Below are 20,328 nucleotides of genomic sequence, written 5' to 3' on the forward strand. Positions count from 1 at the left end.
TTTCCCACACGGGCTATGACCTTGTAGGATCCAATGAATCGGGGTCCGAGCTTTCCCCATTTTCGAAATTGAATCACACCTTTCCAGGGGGAGACTTTGAGCAACACATAATCTCCCACCTGGAACTCAAGATCGGAGCATCTTTTGTCGGCATAACTTTTCTGACGACTCCTCGCTGTAACCAATGATCCCGAATCACGTGGATTTTCTCTGTAGTCCGAAGCACGATATCGGTACTCCCAAGTACCCTCTGCCAAACCTCACCCCAACAAACGGGCGCCACAAATCATATCTAACAAAGACAACACCATCGTCATCCGGAGACACTTAGATCGAATCGGTTCGGCAAATTGTTTACGACTGAGAGCATCAGCTACAACATTAGATTTACCGGGGTGGTAGTGAATTTCACAATCATAATCTTTTACCACATCCAACCATCTGATCTGCCTCATGTTCAAATCCCGCTACTCGAACCAGTATTTCAGAATCTTATGGTCAGTGTATATGATACACTTCACTCCATAGAGATAGTGTCTCCAAATCTTAAGAGCGAAAACAACAACCCCAAGCTCCAAATCATGAGTGGGGTAGTTTCGTTCGTGGGGTTTCAGCTGTCGGGAGGCATAGGCTATCACCCTGTCCCGTTGCATTAACACGGCACCAAGACCCTGAAGCGATGCATCACAGTAAACCACCATATCCTCAACCCTATCAGGTTTGGCCAAAATCGGAGCATCACACAATCGCTTCCTCAGCTCATCAATCGCAAATTGTTGCTCCGGGCCCCAAACGAATTTCACTGATTTCTTGGTCAATCGGGTGAGTGGCAAGGCGATTTCAGAGAAATTTTCAATGAACCTATGGTAATAACCGGCTAAACCCAAGAAACTGCGAATTTCAGAAGGTGTTTTTGGAATCTCCCATTGTTTAACCGCATCAACCTTGGCATGATCGACCTTAATACCGTGTTTGTTTACCACATGCCCCAAGAACTGAACTTCTTCTAACCAAAATTCACATTTTGAGAATTTAGCATAAAGCCTTTCTCTTGCCAGAGTTTCCAGAATCTCCCGAAGGTGTTGCTCATGCTCCTCTTTGGTCTTAGAATAGACCAAGATGTCATCAATGAACACTATGACCGAACGGTTAAGCATCGTGCTACACACCCGGTTCATGAGATCCATAAACGTTGCGGGTGCATTGGTGAGCCCAAAAGACATCACCACGAACTCAAAATGCCCATAACGAGTACGGAATGCTGTTTTCTCAATGTATTCTTCACGAACCCGCATCTGATGGTAACCGCAACGTAAATCAATCTTGGAGAACCAAGACGCTCCCTGAAGCTGATCGAAAAGATCATCAATACGTGGAAATGGGTACCTATTCTTTATCGTGCGCTTGCTTAGCTCCCTATAATCAATACACATTCGCTAGGATCCATCTTTCTTCTTCACAAAGAGAATAGGAGCACCCCATGGCGAGCAGCTTGGCCGTATAAACCCTTTATCACTTAGTTCTTGAAGTTGAGCTTGGAGCTCTTTCATCTCAGGTGGGGCCAAGCGGTAAGGAGATTTAGCTACCGAAGTCACACCCAACACCAAATCAATGCGAAACTCCACTTGCCGAATAGGTGGCAAACCAGGGAGTTCCTCTGGAAAGACATCACTAAAGTCGGAAACGATAGGAACGTTGTCTAGTGCTATAGCAGGAGAGCAAGAAGCGATGGCCACGCGGGGAATGTCCCCCTGAATGATAAGTTCTCCACCTCTAGGGTTTTGAACACGAACTTGCTTCTTACGACAGTGGATTTCCACATCACACGCATCAAGCCAATCCATGCCTACGATAACGCAGAGCTCTCGCATCGCAATAGGGATAAGATCAATGGGGAATTCAACTCCAGAAAACTCGAGAGTGCAACCCCGATAAACATCGGTGACATAAATAGTGCGGTTGTCGGCAACTTCGACAACCATTGGGCGAGCCAATTTTCCGATACTACGCCCCAAACGATTTATAAACATGCGAGATACAAAAGAATGGGTAGCACCGCTATCAAATATAACAACATCGGGCTCGGAATCTAGCAAATAAGTGCCTGCCACTGTCGCTGTAATCACCGGCTCCTCCGCAGTCATCTGGTGAGCACGACCTCGTGTCACCATAGTGGGTCCCTTAGAGGACGATGCAATTGTAGGACTTGTACCCCCGTCTCCTTTACCAGTCTTCAACTTCGGGCATTCGGGCTTCTTGTGTCCCGTCTCGTTGCAGTGATAGCAGACGGGAACTGCAGAAGTAATATGAGGTGCTGCACTCGCAGGGGGATCCCTACAATTCTTCCAATGATGCCCTGGCTTTTTGCAGTTGTAGCATATCAACGGATTTTTCTCGCCCTGAAGACGTCCTATACTCATACCTTGACTTACTACCCTGCTTTCGCTTTTTCTGGGCATCTCTGGATGTCTTGGAAGAGGTGTCATTGGCCTTCCTCTTGGACTGGGTCTGCAACTCGATTTCCCTCCTCCTCGCTGCATTCATGACGCGGATAAGGTCGAGAACTCCTGCATGCTAACGAATTCCGGAATCTCGGTACGTAGGATGGCCATGTACCGGCTGACCAACCAGGCCTCGTTGCCAGCAAACGAGGGGCAAAAAGATAGCATCTCCAAGAACTTGGCGTTCAGGTCGTTAACGGACTCGGTAGTCTGCTGTAAGGCCATGAACTCTTGCTGCATCCGCTGCTGCTCCACCTTAGGCACATATTGTGCCTCGAACCTCTCCACAAATTGGGCCCAAGACATGGCCCTCACTTCTTCTTCGCTTAATAGAGCGGTGATGGTGTTCCACCATGTCTTTCCCCTTTTCCGCAGCTGATTCATGGCGATCACAACTTTGTACTGGTCCGGACACCCAACAGTCATGAAGGCGCCCTCAACATCTGACACCCAGTGCTTAGCAGCAATTGGGTCGGATTCACCGTTCTAAAGAGGAGGGCTACACTTGCTGAACTTCTAGAAGTAGTATGCCGAATCCCGAATGGGCGGAGCCGGTAACGCTCCCCCGGGAATAGCTGCGAGGCGCTCATCCAGAAGAGCACCGACTTGGTTGATTATGTCATTGGTCACACCCGAGATTAGTTCGTTGAAAGCGTTATTGAATTCCTCGGCGACAATATCCCTAACTTGCTCCATTTGGAGCTGATTAAGTCGAGCAGGCGGAGCCATTGGTATCCGCAGAAGAAGGAAAATCTTAGAAACAATTCAGCCTAGATATTTCTAGGAAGACAAAACACTCAGCTTGCCGAAAATTTTTCAACCTTGCCCCGACCCGAAACCGGCACCGATGTTTCAAATAGTAGGGGCCCTTCTACTACCTTCCACACAAGTTCCAATTTCGCATTCGCGTCTAGTTTCAAAATTTCCAGTTCGCTCTAGCCGTTAATTTTACAACTCTCTCACATGTTAACACTAAATAAGTGTGTAATCTAACATTTTAAGACTAGTAGAATCCAATTCATAGTCAACAATTTAACATAAACATTTAACATAAGAAATAACGCTTACTTGGCTGGCTGACTGGCACACCGCGACATCTTCCACTACTAGTCTTCAGAAGGTTTGAAAAATATTTTAAAAAGAAAATAAACTCTTATTGAGCCTCAAATTTGAGTCTAGAACATCCACAAGAATGCCTAGTTCCCTCAAACTGTGGCTCTGATACCAACTTGTGACACCCAAATTTTTTGCAAAAATTTGGGTGTCACAGGTTTGGTCTGGGAAAACCTTTGAGAATTCTGATTTATGAATGTTTTGATGCCCTGCTTACGCTCATGTGAATGATGGTAAATTGGAGCTGAGGGCAATCAAGTGCATATTTCTAGGATATGAATCTAGAGCGAAATGTTATCGTATATAGTGTACAAAAGAAGGAAAGAATCCAAAATTCCTTATTAACAGAGATGTGACCTTTGAATCTGTTATGCGTAACCAAAGAAGAGGTGGTACAAGTGTTGCGAGAGCAATCAGGGTTCTAGCCAGAAGGTGGAGTTTGAAATAGAAACCCCACATAGTTTGGTGATAAATGAGGATCAACAAGGTGGCATGTAATACCATAAACATGAGGAATCTCTTGATTAACCCAGGGAAGAAGTGTCTGCTGATGTTGGTGCCATGAAAGACAACTTGAAGAAGCTTCTAGAGAATGCGCTTGTGATGAACAATTTAGGAGCTGAAAAGAATATAACAAGGATGGATATTCAGAGTGATTGAAGAGCGGGATGGTTATATATTTCTCACTACATTGAGAGAGTCTTGCGGTTGTTCTATCATGATCAGTCTAAACATGTTTGTACTTTTTTGGTAGTTCGAGACAATCAGGGGAAAGCTCATTGGGAAATGGTCAAGTGGATCTTACGACACTTAAAGGGAACGCTTGATGTTTGGTTGGTGTATGGTGCCAATGCACGACATACAGACCTGATTGGATTGATAGACTTGGACCATGAAAGTGATATGGAGACAAGAGCATTGGCGGTTGGTCTTGTTCAGAGTCTTCTTTTGAAGGTGGAGAAACCTATCATGTTTTATGACAGGTTATGCATTCAAAAGTCTGCTACCAAGGAGAATCCGGAAGACATAGTGACAAGGTTGTTACCCAGAGAGAATTTCAAGCTTTGCTTGGACTTGGCTGATGTTCGCATGAGTTAGGTCCCATTGGGAATAATTGAAAGGAAGGGAGAGGAAGTTCTTGTTTAAGGTGGAGTTCAAAGGATGCTTAAGTCAATGTGGAGATTTTTAAATGTGACTTGAGCATTTGGAGCATTCTCATGGAGCATTTGAGTTACCTACATCACTTGAAGCAACTTGGAGCAATGTGGGCAACTTGGAGAAACTTAGAGCACTTGGAGGAACATGGAGCAACTTGGAGCAACTTGGAGAAACATGGAGCAACATGGAGCAACATGTTGTGCCATTTAAGTGGAGCATGTTGTGCCATCTAGGACCATGTTATTGTTGGGTTATGAGCATTCTAACACTCCTAAGTGTACATGCAACCCTAAATACCTTGGATCTATGTTTTCTCTATTATACATACAATTATGAACATCCAAGGTATTATCCTAATCTAGCATACAAAATAATAAATATAACAAGATAGAATACATACCTCTTTGATGTAGAATGTCTTCATGAAGCTTGAGTGCCTAGTGCCCCAAGTGTGATACCTCAAATGGTTCACACAACACCAAATACACTTGGAATAACTTGAGAGGAACTTGAACACTCCTTGAAATCGTCTAGCCCTCACACTCACACATTAGTGCACGATTTCTTGAGCCATGGGATTCTTTTATATGGTGGCTATTAGGGTTACACCATGTAACTCATAACTTTACCCATTCCTTATGCTCCATGGATTTTAACCTCCATGGAGTATCCATGGGTCACCCCATGGACTTAGTCCAACATAAGGAATCTTGGATCACAAGCCCACATATATAAGAATGAATGATTTACACAATCAACCCATATATTTAACTAGTCTCCTTTTGATCACTTAATTAATTCCAAATTAATTCTTGATCAATACTAATTAAATAACCTTATTAATATATTAGAACTTATAATATATTAACCAACCTTAAGTGTTATTTCTCTCATTATAGTCTATCCAAATGCATGATACCATGCAACCCAAATGGACCATGCCGGGTCAGGTCAAGTCTTACCAATTATAGTTATGGACTTAGACATTAATCCAACAGTCTCCCACTTGGATAAGTCTAAAACTATTATTGCGTATGACTTTAGGAACCGATCAGCAATCGTAGCTCTCAAAAGCTTCTGTCGAACTCTGACCTTGTCGATAAACTCTGACCTTTGTCAATGACTTGTCCATTAGATAAGGGATCATATATTCCTCCATTCTAGATATCATATGGACTGAGACATGGATTATCAATCATTCTCTCTGTCCATTTGTTGTTTCCCGATTTCCGATTCATGATGACTGACTGATTGAACAAATCAAATCAGTCCTGGCTTGGCCAAGCACTCACATGTATCATCTTTAAATCATCGAGGGGCCCACAGATATCGCTTTTATCCCGAAGGTAAAAGGAATGGATAAACTTCGACTCATATGGCTTGTTCTACTACTTGTTGAATCATACACAAAGGCACGTTTTATAACATCGAGTTACCAATGCGTTTTCGTGCAATCAATGTATAACCAACTCATAGTAACAACTCATATCTCTAGGTTTCAAGAATATAAGATATTATCGTCTCATGATCACTCGTGATAAAATCCATGAAGTGATTCAAATGAGCGCGGGTTGAATCCAATACTCAGAACTTATGAGCACTTATGAGTGTTGTAGCACCACTTTGTCCACCAACTTGGACCTCTACAAACCAACCCATGACAGTCTTGATTCATATCTACTTCCAACATATGATCGACTGTGGATGGTTTGAATAACTTAATCATTCAGGAAGAGCGACTTAGTTATTCTGGAAGTCAAAACATGCAAAGTGAAACACAAGAATAAATGAATCAAATATGGTATCAAACCCTATGAATATAAATAAACACTTTTATTTATCACCATACTGATTACTCATTATTCATTGTTTCGGTTTTATCAACTTTATACTTGAATTTAAAACAATAGTTGTCCCATGCTCCAAGCATGTACATTATGTTTTCTAAACACTAGTCATGCCATACACCAAGTATGCATACTATGTTTGTCTATGATCTTTACTTTGTAAAATAGATCAATTGAACATCACTCCAATGATCCTCTTTTCACAGTCCCAAATCCTTACTGCAAATGCAAGAATTCCAAATTCATACCATTTACTGAAATCTGTTAGATTCTAAACTTATATGCATTGATCCTCTTAATGATTATGCACGAAGTCAGAAAGACTTGACAACAATCATTACAGAGCATTCCAAAGGAGATCAGCTCCTTGGAAACATCCTTCTTTCATTAAGTTTCCTAATCTTACACAGATTGAATAATTTCTAACTTTGAAACATTTCCATATTCCATTTTGACTATCACTTCTGAACAAGAGTTGCCTCCTTACAGATTATGTCAATATGGTCCTTCCAGAATTAACATTATACTTCCAACTGTCCTTGAGCAACCAATCTTTGGTAAACCTTAGATTGTCCTCGACAATTGCTTAATCATTTTAGTCATATCCAATTCTAGACCTTTTCCCTTCATAATGCCCCAGGCATTTGGAAAATTTTAGAAAGGATGAATATAGCACATGTAATCAATCCTATATCCGAAGCATATGGGACACGATTCATGATGTCTCACATAAAGACTAAACCGAGTCTTTTGCTATAATATTTCCATTTCAATTTGCCAAGTTCTCAAAATTCAGATTATGAAAAGGGACGCCGTAATCATAATCGAATTTTAGAACGCAAATAATGGACCCATATATAGAATTTCCTTATGTTGAGCCATTCCAACATGAAATTCATATATATATCCTTGACTAAATACGATTAAAATCTCAATCTAAGCTTTTAGAATTGAAATGAAGTATAATTTCCTCTCCCTTAATTATAGCAAAACAACTTTTTCAACCCCTGCAACCTCACGAATTGAAACTTTTGTTTTCTATAATTAACATTGCTAACTTGCAACCTTTGTCATAATTATCATGCTCCCACTAACATGATGATTATTAGCATAACACTTATGCTCCCACTAGCTTTGACATGTACTCAGAAATCAGCTGACTTTCTTACCAAAGTTCAGATTTCTGATACTAGATTGTTTTGATAAAACTTTATCAAAATCATACACCTCTCTTAGATAGCTCACATGTGTGTCTAAACAATTTTAGAACTATGAAAAGGGATGCCGTAATCATAGTCTCAATTGTTTAGACCTTTGCCACTTCTCACAAGTCCATGTTAGTGTGCCGGTAAACCACACACGCTCCACTAACGACTTTGAGAATGCAAATATCACAATTGCTATCTAGCTAAAATCTACTTAGTGAAAGTGTTTCCTCACCATCATTTTCATGAATTGGAGAGAAACCTTATGACACTTAGATTTAATAGTGTATGTGTTCTTATCCATGTGAATTTGTCAAAACCACAATCACAAGACAAGGTTAGTGACAAATCCAAACTCATATTGATTAAACTTGTGTAATCTTAAATTCTTGCCATTTGGCAGCTCAGGTGCCTGCCATTGCTTCCAAGTAGTTGTGCAACCAATTGAGAACTCTCAGAACACCTATGCAAAGCCAACTTGAATAGGCACAAAAATTTCAACACGATAGGTTATAAACCTCAAGTCGTGTGCTAGTGAAGGACTTTAGGTTTTATTCTTGATTAAGTCTTGAAACTTTCAAGAGCTTTAAGACTCCCACTGTCCTCTTGACATATAAGACTCCCTTGTCAAATATTCAAGAGATAGTGCAGATTCTTTATCAAGACTAACACTTTACACAATTGGCCTAAGTTGGTCTCTATTTTATCCAAAACATCACAACTTACCAATTTCAAATGTACAAGAGTAGATAACCTTTTACTCTTACATTTGACTAGTGTTAACAAACCCTCTTTAAGATATGTCACTCAAGTTACAATCTTGGAGTATGACTCTAAGAATTGTTTTGGAACGAAGTATGACTCATCTTTTTGATTTAACCATTTCAACAATTCATGACTCCTCTTCTTAGTCATAAGAATGCACTAAGATGACTTTAGAGGACCAATTGTGATATGGTATCTTAATCATTAAGATGATCATAAACATGATACTAAAGTACTCTCCCATTTTTTCAGATTTGAGAAACTTTTATCTTTCTGCCATACTTTGATTCTTCTTATTCGTTCTGTCTCACATTGAAACTTCTCCAATGCTACAGACTTATACTTAAACTTATAAGTATAACCATATTTATGTTTGGTTGTGGTTTTGGAGTAGGATCACTTATTCAAAGGTCTATTTAATCTTGAATTATATACAACTTGTATACATTGTGCAATTATAGGAGGTCTCTGTAAGGATCACCCCATAATGTTTAACTTAATCTCATAGATTCTTTAGTCACTTCCATTCTCGTACGACAAGCCCAAGTAGATGTAACCACTTCCTCATAGTAGACAATAGAAGAGTCAGGAGGAAACGAGAGCAAGTTCATGAGGAGCTTTCAAAGAAAGATCAACTGAAGTAACCAACACGTCTTATGCGTCACACTGATAAATAATAATCTTGTTAACTTAATGAGCGAGTGGAGACACTGCTCACATTATATGTTAGGATTATTTTCTTACATGCAGCTGGTAACAGTTATTCAGGCAACAGATATTCATTCGAGGATAGCCATTTCAAATTCATAGAGTTTATTAGGTATAGACTCTTCTATGAATTGTTTCCAGAACCCTGTGGAAGTCAGGACCCGATACACCCAGAACTAGGATAACCTTGTCTTTTCAGCTTTCGGCTTGTGTCCATTGCTTTAGACTTATTCCATCTCATCTTTGTATTCTTTTAGCAAAGATGCCTCCTCACAGATCAAACACACGCGCTACTCCGATAACTCCAACTCCACCGTCGCAATTCGATCCTACTGCTCTTCAAGCAGCGATATCCTCCGTAGTGGCAACTGCTCTAGCTCACTTCGGTGAAAGTGGTACCCTCGGATCTGGTAGCGGTACCCACTTAACCAACCCCGAAGTTACTCACGAACACCCAAGGGAGTGTTCGTATAAAGACTTCATGAACTGCAAACCCAATTCCTTCGATGGAAATGGTGGAGTCATCGCTCTGATGCGATGGTTCGAGAAAACAGATTCGGTCTTCGAAATCTGTTTGTGCCCTGAAGGGAGCAGAGTGAAGTTTGCTGCCTGCACCTTCTCTGATAGAGCCCTTATAAATATTATTAACTTAGTAGGCCTCATTCACGAAGCCGGTCTATAAGGGGGTATAAGGTTACTGCCTATAAAATGGCAGTTTAATGGGTGTCCACTCTCACCCACCGCTTCCTTGACTGGTGGAGGGTCGTTAGCCGAACGGGTAGGACAAGGACTATAATTCTCCTTTCATTAAAAGTATTAATGATAAATACTAAGTAACTAAACTCTTATTAATACCCAATCTTAGTTACTTAGGCAAATGTGAATTTGGTGCTAATCCATGAAATTACACTTTGCACTTTGCTTAAGTCGTTAGTGGAGCGTGTGTGGTTAACCGGCACACTAACCTGGACTTAACAAGGTAGGCAAAGGGTAACTTAATATTTATCATAGTATCGGTGGAGCGTGTGTGGTTAACCGGCACACTGATTAAGGGGTAAATATTAAGGGTACCAAGTATATTTGCATGGTTATTCACACCTTGTTTTTTGATCCTCGACATCCTAGTCACAAAACCTGAAGGGCACACTCGAGATTGAAACATGCCTTTGAACAGTTCAATGAATCTCAAAGATCTAGGACTTTCAAATCCAATTAAAACCTAATAAATTATTTCGTTTTTCATGGTGGAAATTGGTGAATCGTCATTCAGCTACCTTCAAATATTTTATAGCTTGGATTACGGCATCCCTATTTTAAGTTATAAAATAGTTTGTTGGGTCCTAGCCTTAATATTTCATATTGGGTGTCATATTAAGGACTTTAAATCAACTATCTTGAATATCTCCCAAAAAGATGTCTGGTCTAGACATTTATGATCTTCCCAAATCTCTTGAAACAAGCTTTCCTAAATGAAGATGATGTCCCACAAGTTTTCTCCCTAACCCACAAGTTCCTAAAAAGTTTAAGGTCACTCAAGCCCTATTGGCAAGGCAAGGTCTAGGTGTGATCACATCTTGGAGATGTAGTCACATATTGACAAGCCGGGAGAGTTGGGTGTCAAAGTCTTGAGAAAGTTGGTGGCTCAACTACTTTCTAAGTCACATAGTGAGTTCTTTTGGGAATCCTATGAAACAGACTAAGACAAGACCCTTAATGATCTTATCTATTTGCTAAAGATCAACTTCCTAAAATGCAATGGACATTGACAATGATGACATTGGATATCCAGTAAAGCTCTCTCTTCCCAATGGAAAGGGATCGCCCATAGTCAACTCGGTTGACCCAATGGTAAAGAGAGAGGCGAAGTCTGAGATAGTCCCATTATCAAGGGTCCATAGGTAACTATTGCCAAAGGAAGGGGCATTGGTTACGAAGCTGCCAAATTTACCTAAGGATGTTAAAGTCAATAAGTTTGGCTCTACTTCAGGTAAAGTCCATTGTCTAACTCTATTAAGTACATGCTGATTCTGATCGCGAAGATGGATTTCAATCGCATGGTTCGGTGATCAGAATTTTGGGCTATTACTTAAGAGTTATGATATTTATATTGCTTAGGAATAGATAACAACAAGGTTTTCATATGGATTGTAAGGATAAGTTTTTCCGCAAAGTTTTAAAATAAAAGAAAAAGGTTTTGATTTTATTTATTTTAAGTATCCTTACAATGGCATTTGTGAAAAGTTGTTGCTTATAAGATTCCATTGATAGCAATATTGGAAAAATGGATTTGATTCTTTCGGTTGTGGTAGTGTCTAATATTACCAAATAAGGAAAGATTCTCATCACCCAAGGTTCAATTGGACCGAAACTTGGAATCATGCAAGTTGTATAGTATGATGAATGAGAACTTTCAGCTTGGAAAATTAAGACTAATTCCTTATGTGAATAAGGAAAGGACTAAGGGATCGAGTACACATTCTTGTGCACTGGTCAAGTCCACCACAAAAGATCAAGAAGACTATTCGTCATGATTTACTTAAGTTCAGGAACAGGTAGTTAAGCATAGATCACAAATTGTAAGTCTATAAAATCTCAATTATATATAACCTTGGGAGTATACATTGCAAGATTATAGACCTATCCGTAAGGGTCTTTTAAGTTATCACATAAGTTATTTGTATAGTGCCTAAAATACTCCTATAGTATTTTAATGTAATCTACTTGGTATGTTTTAAACTTGTTCTCGCCTTATAGTATCATAGAATACTCATATAGTATTCTTAACTCTAATGTACTTGATCTAGTATTCTCTTGACTTAGTATTAGGTAAGTTTTAAGACCGTTGCAACACCACATCACTCCCAAACACATGTCGGTCACATCTCGAATAAATATAGTTGATCAGGCTATATTGATCCTAGATATGATTACATAACTGTCCAGGTTTGACCATAGTGTTCAACCTTTAACTTCTTATGTTCTGTTCTTCTCGTAATACTTGTTCTAGTATGTATATATTTATAAGCAAGTATGTATACTTTTATAAGGTATCATTATATTTTTAAAATATATTCTTATCCAGAGCACTTCGGCCCCATTGTATTTATAGTTGTATATCTTTTATCGGTTGATATACTTAGTTCACTATAAACAATGCTCTGATACCAATCTGTCACACCCCAAAACAGGAACGGCGGAAACGTTCTGGGGCGGAAGACGTCATGTTTAGTATCACAATACATGCATCATAGTAAGCAAGTAATAAACAACCATTTCATTAGAAAGAAAGTGTTTAAAAAGTATGTGATTCACATAATATAAAATACATAGCAAATAACAAAAAAGACATGAAGCTATACTGCTCCATCTTCTGAATTGCAGTGCGCGAACCTGTCTAATGGTCTCCTGAGAATACAAGTTATTTTGAAAGCGTAGATCAACATTTAAGCTGGTGAGTTCATAAGATTTTAGTGATGTAGTAAGTAGTAAGAAAGTTTGTAGAAAGTTGTAATAAGTTGTAGTAAGTTATTGTTTAGAAAAGTTTGCCTGTTCCTCCAGAAAATCCTATATTTCCTGCTTTTGATGAAAGATAAGTAAAAATGACTCTACAGTCCTTTCTATGAGTATTAAATGGATACAAGTTATATAAAACTCAGAGTAAACAAACAATCGGTTGTGTGTATCTGCCCTAAGCCCACAACCAAACAAGGAACAGGGAATGAGGCGGAAGACACACATCCCATTGTTTGTTAGATCATCGTTGTATATAACCCTGGCGTATTCACTTGGTACTCACGGAGTTAACTGTAATAGTTCCTTTAGTTTGATGAAAAGATTTTTTAAGAAAACCCTTATTTCTTATAATTAAAATGGTAACCACAGTGGTTCCTTCTATAATCACTTAGTTTATACTAGCTATATATAATCTAATATCGAACAGATAGTTAATTGTGTGAATCTGCCCTAAGCCCACAACCAAACAAGGAACAGGGAATGAGGCGGAAGGCACACATCCAACTACCCATCAGATATTAATTATATATAACCCTGGTGTATAAACTAAGGTATTATAGAATTAACCACATAAGGTCCTTTAAGTTTTACTCGTTTAATAAAATGGATTAAACCCTTTACTGGTTAAGTTTCTAGTTTTGAATACCAAATGTTCTTTATTTGAAAAGTATGTTTTGTACAAGAAAACGGTGCCTTGAATTAGTGTCCTATGACCTGACCCATACATGGTACCCCTTATGATTACTTGGTGTATACGAAACATATATATAGCTAAGCTCGGATAGATAGTAGGCTGGGTGTATCTGCTCTAAGCCCACAACCAAACAAGGAACAGGTAATGAAGCGGAAAGCACACATCCTACTACCTGTCGGACCCTTAGAAGGGTTCTTTCTCTTCTTCCCTTTGCCATGCCCGATTGCCAAGACATTGGCCGTAGTTGGAATAGGAGTAGGAGTAGTAACAACCGACTTACCCTTTAGACCACTTTCGGCGGTCTTCAAGAGTCCTTGAAGTTTGCTGAGGGTGACTTCTTCCTTGTTCATGTGATATGTCATGCGGAATTGATCATAACACGATGGCAAGGAGTGCAAAATGATGTCTATTGCTAACTCCTCAGGGAAGTTCACATTCAGCTTCAGTAAACGGTCCACATACCTTTGCATTTTCTGCATGTGGCCTGTGATGGGTTCACCATCCTTTATTCGGGTTGTTATCATGGAGGAGATTATTTCATATCGCTCTTGACGAGAACTTTGATGGTAGCGGTCCATCAAGTCCTGGTGCATCTCAAAAGGATAATAGTCCTCATAGGACTTTTGGAGCTCGGCTGTCATGGTGGCCATCATGATGCATGCCACTTTTGTAGCATCTCTTTCATGTACCTCATATTCAGCAAGCTCTTCAGGCGTAGCAGTTGGCTCGGGTACCTTCAGCTCCTTGTCGAGAACATATTCTTTGTTCTCATACCGAGTGACCATCCTGATGTTTCTGATCCAATCTGTAAAGTTGGACCCATCAAAGATGACTCTCCCACAAAGATTCATGAGAGAGAATGAGCTAGTAGGGTTTGAGCCAGAAGCATTGTTATTGGAAGACATCTGAAAAGAAGAGGGAATAGATTAGATTAGATATAGAGATAGTACTTAACAAAACACCCAAATGTAATATTAAGGCTAGGACCCAACATAATATTTTATATAAGCTATAAGATATTTGAAGGTAGGTGAATGACGATTCACCAATTTCCACCATGAAAAACGAAATATTTAATTAGGTTTTAATTGGTTTAGAAACTCCTAGATTCTTTGAGATTCATTGAACTTTCTTCAATGGCATGTTTCAATCTCGAGTGTGCCCTTCAAGTTTTGTGACTGGGATGCCGAGGATCACAAAACAAGGTGTGAAGTAAGCATGCAAATTACTTGGTACCCTTAATGTATTACCCCTCAATCGATGTGCCGGTTAACCACACACGCTCCATCGATACTATGATAAACATTAAGTCACCATTTACCTACCTTGTTAAGTTCAAGTTAGTGTGCCGGTTAACCACACACGCTCCATCGATACTATGATAAACATTAAGTCACCATTTACCTACCTTGTTAAGTTCAAGTTAGTGTGCCGGTTAACCACACACGCTCCACTAACGACTTAAACAAAGTGTAAAGTGTAATTTCATGGATTAGCACCTCATTCACATTTTCCTAAAATAACTAAGATTGGGAATTCAATAAAGTTTAGTTACTTTAGTATTATCATTATACTTTTAATGAGAATTTATAAGTCCTTGTCCTACCCGTACGGCTAACGACCCTCCACCGATCAAGGAAGCGGTGGGTAAGAGAGGACACCCATTAAGTTGCCATTTTATAGGCAACAACCTTATACCCCCTTATAGACCGGCTTCGTGAATGAGGCGTACTAGCGGTAAGACGACTTGATCTTATACATATATAAATATTATTAAACTTATAATATTATAAAGTATAAGGGTTGAATTTTAACTTTTAAAATTCTAGGGGTTGGAACTAAAGTTTTTAATATGACTTTACATGTTCGAAAACTTGAGGGCAAGTTTTGTAAACTTTCAAAACTTTTCATTTCTCATAACTTATGAGTTAATGGTTATTAAAAATGAAGACTCTTCATTTTTTGTAACCTATGTGTTCTTTTAATGGTTATTTATAAATGTGACTTTTCGTTATCCATAACTTAAGAACTAGTTATGGACTCCATTAAAACACATAAAGATCAAGAATTAATCTAATCAATTATTAGCACATAATTTCTATGATCTTCTAAACTCATATGTTTATGAATGTTCATATCAAAAATTTCAAGAATCGTAAGTACATATACAAAACTTGAAATTTTGATACGAGCTTTTGAACAAAACTTCGATTTTCAAGTTTTTTTTTTTTTTTGCATCAAGTATCAAATAAACAAACCTGGCTCTGATACCACTGATGGGTTTTGAGCATTCTAACACTCCTATGGTGTACATGCAACCCTAGAAACCTTGGATCTATGTTTGACTAAGATACATGCAAATAATTATTTTTCCAAGGTTGTTATCCTATCTAGCATGACATGGGGAAGTTAAATCAAATAAAGCTAGTAGAATTACTTACCTTGTAGTTGTAGTTGATTGCTTGGAGTTTTAGAGCCTAGCACAAATAGTGTGGATGCCTCAAATGGAAATCACAAATCACCACAAACTTTAAATTTTGAGAGAATAGTAATCACCTTTCTTGAAATCGGCCCTCTTACTTTACTCACCACAACTAGTGATTTCAAGAACCAAAGCCTCCTTTATATAGTGTGGTGGATTAGGGTTACATTCATGTAAACCCTAATACCCATGTCTTTTCATTTCCATGAGATCCAAGGGTTAAAGCTCCAGGAAGTATCCATGGACTTTCCATGCAAGCCTAGCCCATTCCAAATAAGCATTAGCCCACACTATATAAATACAAGAGCCCATATTTAATTAGTCATACTTTTGATGTCTAAATTAATTCTAGATTAATTATAGATCAATACTAATTAAATAATATGATTTTATATTAATATATTAGGACTTATAATATATTAATAAATCATAACTTATACTATTCTCAAACGATTATCCATAAATTGTTCGGGTGAAGTGCAACCCAAATGGACCATGCCGGGTCAGGTCAAGTACATACCAAATATAGTTATGGACTTAGACACTATATCCAACAATATGATCATGTATACCCAATTTAACTATCACCTTTTGTTAAGAACAATGAGTTAGTGATTCATTGGTATAATTAGATCTTGTAGTTGTTCTATGCTATAGCATCTTAGTATGTTCGTTCTGTTATAGTATCTTAGTATGTTCTCTTTGAAGTATTGTATCTACCTCCTTGTTTCTCTTTATGTTATCATGTATTGTATCTTCCTCCCTGTTTCTCTTTATTGTATGTCCTAGCATCTAGTATGAACTGAACCTCTAAACTATACCCCTTATAGTTTACTAGTATTTTACTTGAACTGTTACTGAAAAGACTCATTTTACTATTAAGTTATGCTTGTACTTTAAAAACAGAGTTTGGTTAAACTATAAAGTAACATAACTTTAAAAGAGTTTTTGAAATGTTTTGATCACTTATAAAAGACATAAGCAACCTTTTGAAAGATGTTTATAACAAACAATTACACAATTATCATTCAGACCCATTGCACATTCAGACGATTTAAAACATATCTATCACTCCCAAAACTAGATATGTTATCACAAGGCTCAGTAATCACATAAAGCTTCGATCTTTACGTTCATGCATGATGTATTTGCTCCAAAATGCCAATACATGCCCTTTTATGAATGATTATGCCCAAAAACCCTCATATGGATGAATAAAGCTGGGACATCTAGACTATAGGGACCTCACAAGGTCCAGATCTGAGGTTTAGACTTGTTGATAACTCATGCTACTCAAGGACCCAAACAAAAGATGGCAAAAGCCCTAAAACTCCATAGATATGAGATCTATCCAAAATAAGAGGAAAGGTGAAGACTTTGATACCTTCCTTAAGAGCTCTGGACAGGAAATCACTGGACCCAACAGCCTCTCCTCCAGCTCCTTGCTTGATAACCTCCTCCTCTTCCTCAAATGATGCACAAGAACTTCAAAATGAACTTCTCTCTCACTCTCTAGCTCAAATAGCAATTAGGGTTTGTTATTAGGGGTGTAGGGTAAATGATGAGGCGGGTGTAGGGTATATGATGGGTCATAAGTTCTCTTATATAGGCCACCATCTCCAGTCCTCACTCTCCATCTCCTGTAACTGTACCGTAGGTCACCATCTCCAGTCCTCTAACTGCTGTTGAACAAATATCTTATATCCTCTATAAAATACCCGGTCTCCCCCACTTAGGGCTCGAACCATCACCATTTGGCACACCAACCATCTATTCTACAGACTGTTTCACCAGGTACATCAGACTTACTCTTGGAAAGTACCACAGAACACTCGATGATCTTCCCAATAGGGACAAAGCAACTCCAAACATCCCGAATCTCAGATAAAATCCTCGAAAACTTCCCAACGTGACTGCCCCTAGTCATGTTGAATGCCTCAGACTGACACACCGCCGGATACTCCGACTGTCCCGACACAGTCCTGACTCTCAATTTGGATATAATGCACTATTACACACCTCGTTTCTAATTCCTCGACCAGTCTCCCAACGTCATTCAAATCTGATACCGACACACTACCAGACATCTCAACTGCTACGTAGTAGTCATAACTCTTAGTATGAAAATTAATGAAATATCACACTCCTCATCTTCGACTCCCTAACCAACGTCCCATCATGAGAATTATCATGATAGCAGAGACCTCACTCCCACACTCGATATCCATCATCGACGATGAGAGCCACCGCCCAACATACTCCTCTTGATCACCCGACACTGCTGCTAACATATGCCCTACTATACTCAAATAGGGTATATCCTTGTCCTTGACCATCTCAGTCTCCACTGATGATCCTTTCATACTATAATACTACCTTGCGGTAGACAACTGCCCAGATACTCCGACGAAAGATCGCAACCAATGCTACCCCACAGGGTTTATCCCCAAGCTCAGAAACCAAAAGTCTAAATATCTCTTCTGCTTCTCACGGGAAGCGAAAATAGCACAACTCTAGTCACAGAAAGTGACATCTCCTCTATCGGCCGATTGCTCGATTCAGACCGTAATCCTCCATAAATCACCATCTTCTACTCATCCCTGAGTCTTGCAACTCCAACTGGCGTTTCACCAAAATCTCCCGGAAACTATCTCGATTTCCCTCTCACGATATGATCCCTTGAACTCGTTCAACATGGCCCTCTGGCCCCACACTCTATCACATTTGATCTTAGTCTAATCAATCACAATGGGATAACTGGTAAAACCAGAAGCACTTACCTACCATGAGTCATGGTACTCGAACCATGTTATCTCCTTTCAATATGCAATAAATCATGGTACCCGAACCATGTTATCTCTTCTCAATCTGCTATGAATCATGGTACCCGAACCATGTTATCTCCTCTCAATCTGCTATGGATCATGGTACCCGAACCATGTTATCTCCTCTCAATCTGCTATGGATCATGGTACCCGAACCATGTTATCTCCTCTCAATCTGCTATGAATCATGGTACCCGAACCATGTTATCTCCTCTCAATCTGCTATGAATCATGGTACCCGAACCATGTTATCTCCTCTCAATCTGCTATGAATCATGGTACCCGATCCATGTTATCTCCTCTAAATCTGCTATGAATCATGGTACCCGAACCATGTTATCTCCTCTCAATCTGCTATGAATCATGGTACCCGATCCATGTTATCTCCTCTCAATCTGCTATGAATCATGGTACCCGAACCATGTTATCTCCTCTCAATCTGCTACTTAGAACCTCTGGAGCTCTCCATGTTTTGAGTACGGGTCCTCTGCTTTCAGTAGTACGGGCCCATACTACCTGCCACATCTACCCATACTTTCCACACGGATCGTTCCAGATTTCCTAAGTAGCTGCTCAACCTTCTCGATCACCAATCTCGTTAAACCTGGTCGCTCCCTAGCGAATACTCTGATCTATCAGCGTACTCATCTGACTAAGGTTACTCCCTAGGCTCTTCCTAGGTTCTCACACTTCTCTGCCATCAGCTGCTGAAGAACTCCTTATGATGCCAGCCATCTACCTCCTGAATATGGTCATATTCACATAGTAATTGACTCCCATCATCGAGAGTTCCACAAATCACGAAGCAAGCAGCATTCGGGCATCGAATAATCTCCACCCGCACGCAAAACCACTCTAGGTTACAACTCTATCTGCTCTACTCACACTCAAAAGGTGTCACCAAAATCATACAACTCTACCCCCACGCGGGTATCTAACTACTCTCTTAGTAGGCTCCTCCAATGCTCATCTATGTATCTCTCCTAGATTCCTCCTCTACTCAAAGCTCTATCCCTGAAATATTCCTGCTGGATACTCTTACTCCGCACATACTTAAAGCACATCACAGATAGCAAAATTCCAAGACTAAGGCATCACAAATCAGGCAACTCTAGCCCTAAAATATGAAATACCTAGCCTATCTCCTAGCATGCATCACTAATATCCCAATAATAACTCATAACACAAATAGGTAAGGGTACTTTGGGAAATCACTGTTCGGGCTCTGGCTGATTGTACACACTGCTCCTTCTCGTTTTCTCTTAGAAACTCTTACTCGTTATAGAAAAATCTTTTCTTTTTTAAAACTTTTCTCAAATCCTCAGTTTGAGTCCAGACTTACCCGAAGGTGCATCCGAATCCCTCAAACCAAGGCTCTGATACCAACTTGTAACACCGTAAATTTTCAAATAAAATTTTCATTTAAAAATCGCATAATTCTCATAACACATTTCACGAAAATCTCATTTATTTAATTTACAAATCACCACTCCATAATTGTTTGATTCAAATCCAGG

Source organism: Lactuca virosa, chromosome 5 (genome assembly GCF_052849685.1).
Source record: "Lactuca virosa cultivar CGN04683 chromosome 5, Lactuca_virosa_CGN04683_v6, whole genome shotgun sequence".
Lineage (NCBI taxonomy): Eukaryota > Viridiplantae > Streptophyta > Magnoliopsida > Asterales > Asteraceae > Lactuca > Lactuca virosa.